A 6448-nucleotide genomic window follows, 5' to 3' on the forward strand; every position below is an offset into this window, starting at 1 on the left:
TACAAGATTGTTTAATCATTAACAAAGATTAGCTTTTATGTCAGTAAGAATGACCCTTTTTGTTAAAACAGGTATATACTTGAAGTTATAAACCGCTCGTGTTGGAGTCATAAGAATTCGACTCAAGAGATAAATTTATGCTTTCAAGGCATAGAAATTTGTCTCAAAGACATAAATTGAAGTCTGGCTCTATCTCAAAACTGAGACATGCTAAAGTCGAACTTTTCAACTTCAGCATGTCTTGATTGAGGGCAATTCAAGTCGAAGTCAAGTCGAAGCATTTTTACTCGGGTAGTTACGACCTTGTACGATCCTGAATTTCGTTTGACAGATTTAAGTTAAGTTTCTACTAGTATGTAGGCTTTACATACTTGCGAGTTAGATTCAAATCTCCTTTATTTATATGTGCTTAATTTAGTTAAAACTATAAAAGATTAAGTTTTTCTTTGAAGTGGTGTTTATTTATTAGTTTTAAGACTTTTTACTGTGTTTCAATTTTCAGTAGAAAAATAAATAGCGAAATGTCCTAAAGTAAAAGTCAAAAATGAAATCGATTTTCAAAATTTGAAAAAGAAGGTGAAGTTATAAACAAAGTTTAACAAGTGTTTTAATGCCAATCAGCACCCGGCCAGCTACCGTCTGAGCATTCGATCATAATATTTGTCCGATCAGAGCTTAGCCGGTCCCTGACTGGGATTTTGATATAAATATTGTCTAGCGAGTCTTCGACCAGCGCACGGCTAGGCTCTTAAAAACAAACATAGCTCGGTCAGTCCCCGATCAGAAACCTTGTTGTATCAGGGCTAACCCGGGCTATTTCCATATGAGCGTTCAAGGGATTTAAACTATATTTAAAAATTGATTCATAATTTAACAAAATTAGATTAAATTTTTTTTATTCAATAAATAAAAAATTCACATTTTTTATATAAAGTGTATATTTTCTATTATACTATTCTTTATTTGTAAACATTAATTTGCTTTCTGTTACTTTATTTAGAAATAATTCTAGTATCAAAAAGATGGAAATTGATTGCGACGTCAAAAGGCGCCACAAGGTTTTCAAATAAATTTGTAGCGTAAATACTTCTGTAAGTTCTTGTTTTAATGGTAATGAACCTAATTATCAATACAAAAATCATTTATTTTATATTTAATTTTTTCGAAAGTACCCTCTGCGTAGAAAATAAGCCATATACAAAACAAAATTTCATTAAAATTTGCAAATGTAAAGTGTTTAAGAAAATATTCTTTCCTTATAAAATCCTTGACATTTAATGATGTCTCTTTCAGCCTCTCAATATTACTGTCAAATTTGCTTGACCTGCAATTTTTTTTAAAGCTATAAGAACTGAGAAGCCTTGATCGTGAATATGATCAAATAATAGATTTTTAAAAGTTTTTCTCAAATGCAATATTTTTTACGCCAATTGAAGGACATAAAAAATCATGAAATGTATACATATTTGAACATCAATTCAAGGATGACAACACCTTTTCTAAGTTTCTAATATCTGTAGGCATATGTCGGGAAAATACATTTTTTGCCAAAACCACAAATAACTTTTAAGTTTCTTTATTTGAAGCTGACGTTCGACCGTGGAGCAAAGGTTTCATTTATTAAATAAAAATCCTGTTTGTATGCAATTATACATACTTTTGGCGCTAAAATATTGAATTTATTGCTCCTTATGGAAAATTGTAAATAATTTATCCAGCAACCTTAATTTTCGCTAGAACATTGATATAAGTTCAAAGCCTTTTAATTTGAAATGCTTAAAAGAAACATATTACATGTTTGTTCTGATTTTTGAATTGAATTAGCAGTGAAAAAAGTGTTTCTTTAATATCTACTTACAACTGAAAAAGTCTGTATGGTCTCCGAAAATTATTCTCAACCGTTTTTGAGGCAAAACTATTTTTTTATTAATCTATAAAAATTGAGAATGTTTCGTCGCTCATGTGCCAAATTATTTAATTTCCACTCTTTAAATCATTTACGTACATAACATATTTGTATACAGTGTATAAACTTTATAGGTTAATTTAAATATTGAAACTTTCATTTCAAATTTTAATCGAGTTAATGAAAAATCATATGCAATTCTTTGCTTTTTAAGATTGCTGTGGAAAAAAGTACTTCTACTAACTTTAACTAGTTCGATTTTATGTTATTATTCTTGAATGCAAGACATTAAATTTTATATTTTAAAGTGCTGGAGAGATTTATTCCATGGATTATTATTATTGAATTATTAAATATATTATTTAAATAATGTTACATTTCTCATAAACCTAAAGTTTTCAGACTTCTTATTTTAAACAATTTAATTTACGTCTTATGCAATCAAAAACACGGGTTTACAGACGTAAAACTTTTAATAATTGGTTTTATGAAAAAACTGTTGTCAAAATTAATCAGTAGGTTATAATTTCCCGTTCAATCAATTGCTGAGACGAATTTTTCTTCCATTTTCGTTTGCTTACAAAGCATAAGAATATCACCGAGGTGGATATATCATACATAGTGTAAAATTTTCCATATGATGTTTATTTGTTTTCTAAATTGTTTTGTTTGTAAGATTAATTAAAATCATACATAGTATTTTCTACTCTGCATAACTTATATATAATTGTTCACCCTGGTTATCATAGCAACCAAAAAGAAAACCAAGTGTCCTGAAGATAGCAATCTATTTTTAAAAAAAGGAATAGTATGACATCTTCAAACAATTATAAACGCGGACTTCTTGACAACTATGGGTTTTTACATAATTTGATGAACAAAGAAGTATCACATTTTGCAAAACTTTTAATGCTGATTTTCGGCTCGAATTTGTGTTAGCGGTCAATTCTGTTTTTTAAAAACCATGTCTACGATTTATCCAGACCCTGTAACTCTAGCTCGAAGAAAATATTACATAGGTTGCGAGTTTTCAGCTAGTAGTAAACTGTATGCATTTTAAAGAACATGAGAACCTATTCAGAGATGGATCGATAAAAAAACGCATAGATCATTGAGGTCAGTTTTGAACTCAACGAGCATAAAATAGCGCAGATCCGTTTACTGCTTCAGGATTGTTTATAGCGTGCGTGTCACAGGTCACGCTAGTTTTCTTTGAACGAAGAGCTTCCACTATGTTGTACGTAAATGGCAGTTACAGCTTTCGTAATTTATCCGTAAGTTGTCTCCCATCATGGTCCTACAAGTGGTGTCATTCACTGCAGAAGAAACTTTACCATTTAGGACCCCTTTGTATTCTTTAATTAAAAACGAAAACAAAGTGCTTTTAAATATTTGAGTATTTTTTACTTCATACTGGCAACCAGATTTTCGGGAAAATTTTATAATTACGGAATTGTAATTTTTCATCAGAAAATAACGAACTTAAGACATCGATTCCAGTTTCTCTTTAATGTCCAAAAATATATCCTGATAACAAGCTTCTCCGAGCATTAAACATCTTAAGTTCCAAGCACCAGAAATAACCAAACTTGGACAACCAAGCATAAAAATGCTTCAATTAAAACTAAGAAACAAAATAATTACGCCAACCTAAAAATCCCCTTCTCTCTATTTTTTCTTTACTTTGCGGGAACATTCTTATCGCGCGGCTCGCTTACCTCGCAAGTTTGAGCGCGCCTGGGGCACGCGTCTGTTGAATCTCGCACTTCGCTCTCGATAATGGGTTACCATGCGCTCGGATCTTTATTCTTTGCATTTGGAATGCTTGAATAAAATTGTCAAAAAGATCTCTTTTAGATGGCAGTATTTATATGCGTCTTCATATTCTGAATTGTCTACTTATTTAAGTATAGTCAAAGATTAAGTTGCTCAAAGCTTTGTAAGTTTTGAGGTACACATTCTCATCGTGACACTCGCACTGCACGCTTAATTTTCGACAGACATTTGTAAGCAGGTTTTTTTAAATCTTTTTTTCCGTAACTTTCATCGTTTTTCCACAAATTTTTAATTCTTTTTTTATTTTCAATGTTATTTTTCACGAATAAAACAAATAGTATGGGTCCTATCACGAAATGATTCTTAACGAAATTTTAGATCTTTTCTGGGATAACAATTTTTGTTAATTCCCCTTTTTTTCGTATCCTACATAGTTTAAGTAGAAAATGGAACTTTTGATTTTTCACTAGTTTTTGTGCAATCAAAACTTGAATTTTCGATTTTCCGAAAAAATCAAAAAATTTGTTATAACGGTCTTGTAGGATTTTTAAAAAGCAATGGTTTTTTTCTCTTGACTTTTTTTTTCATATCGTGCGTTGTTTGGCCTAAAATTTTTAATTTCAGTTGACTTAAAAATACTTGAAAATGCTATAACTCTGAGAATGTTCGTTTTAACAAAAAAAGTCATTATAATAATTTGTTTGTCTATTATAATAATATAAATATCCTTACATAGCATTTTCAAATTCAGAAAAAAAGTGGTCTGAAAAATTTTCAAAATGCGCTCACTTTTTGAATTTTTATCAAAGTTCGCTAGTTAACGAAATCGTTTTTTTTAGAACCTAAAAAAAGTGCACCAAAGATGGATTTGATCCCTTCATTTTTTCGAGAGTTATCCTGTTTACGGACGGACGGACGGACGGACGGACGGACGGCCGGACCGACACACAGACATACGCCATAGTAAAAACCTGATTTTCGGATTCAGGGGGTCTCGAAACGTGGACATGTGTCGAAAAACTGTGGTGTCAAATTTCGGATAATTTTAATACTTTCTCAATCATACAGGATGAGAATGTAAAAATATTTCAAAACTTTGTCATCGTTTCAAAATTTATCTATTTCCGCTGCCCATGCCATAAAAACGAAAAATTGACAAAGATTATCAACTTATTAGAAACTACCAAAAAGAGTGACTCTAAATCTAAATACGTGGCATAGTGACACAGTGATTTACCCTTTATATATCTTCATTTCCCAAGCATTCACAAATCCCAAACTAAGTCATGAATAGCAAAACTGAGAAATTCGGAAACAATCAAGAAAATTTATTAAAGGACTTCGCACACTTTACATAAAATCTAGACCCAGTTAAATTGGTTAAAATTACAATATAATGTTTTTTTAACTGGCTGGCCTACCCAAGTGTCTCGCCTTTTTGTTTGGACTGATCGATAAGATAGTCCTGTCTTAAGTAGCTGGACTACCAAAGTGTCTTACCTTTGTCGTTTGGACTGATACATAATCTTGTCTTAATTAGTCAGTTCACTAAACATCTTTGGTAGTCTTACAGTGGCGGACTGGGTACCCAGGGGCATGGCTGGGAATCCAATACTGAGGGCGAGAGAGAAAAGGAAAAACTGTTTCTAACGAGTATAACGTGAACGTATCAGATGTGTGTAAAACTCCCCCCCCCCCCGAATTTCGTAACAAATTTTTAAATTTTTTTTACAAAATCGAAAATTAAAATTTTGATCAAATACAAAAATGATGAAAAATAAAACATTCTGTTTCGTGGTCTAAATATCAAGTTACAAGTCACCCACAAAAGAGCTGCAAATTCGATATTAATATTTTAATATGTCTGTTTTAATACCCATGCATCTAATGAATTGTGATAATATAAATTGATTGAAACGATACATTTTTCTGGGTAGCTGAGCATAAAATTTAGAGCAGAATAAGGAACCAAAATATTAAATTATTCATTATAAATAAAATTTGTACTTTATTTTGCAATAAATGAATAAGCAATTTCCGGGCCGAGGTACAAAAATAAATGATATACACATACATTTGATATAATAGAGTTGAACGTAATGTAGAAAAGTTCGCACTTTGGAAAAAAATCCAGGACGAAGCACGAGATACGTGATGAGAATGTGTTCGTTAAAGCCGAAGGAGCTTTTACAAACAGCGTTAGAAATATCTGGTTGAATTTTCAACCACATGTGGAAAATCAACAACACGTGTTATGGAAATTTCAAATATTCCGTTGAAAATTTAACTACATGTAATTGAAATTTTAGTGAAATAGAAAAAATTGTATTTGACACAATTAGTGAATTTCAAAGCAAGTTTAATTTTTCAGGGAATTGAAATAATCCTAGATTTAAAATAAAACCCATAAAGATTCCTTAAAATTACTGTGATTTGCAATTCACTAATTGTACTGAAATAATTCTGCTAAAGAATCATGAATTACTTCGTACGTTTGTGTCGTGAAATCAGTAAGATAAATAAAGTGCATAAATAACATTGAGAAAAATAAGCAGCTTTAAAGAAGAAGCACAAAAGGTACATGCATTGAAATTATATTAACATTATGAATTTCGCGTCCGCTTAAAGATCAACTTTTCGATACTTGTTTTTGTAATCATAACCTAAAAAAGCATACAACAGTTAGTACCGATAGTATGAATGAAATTTTCTCATTGGAATAATATTATTCCTGAGTACCCTTTTTTCTCCTTAAAGCTGCTTCTT

The sequence above is a fragment of the Belonocnema kinseyi genome, chromosome 8 (genome assembly GCF_010883055.1).
Source record: "Belonocnema kinseyi isolate 2016_QV_RU_SX_M_011 chromosome 8, B_treatae_v1, whole genome shotgun sequence".
NCBI lineage: Eukaryota > Metazoa > Arthropoda > Insecta > Hymenoptera > Cynipidae > Belonocnema > Belonocnema kinseyi.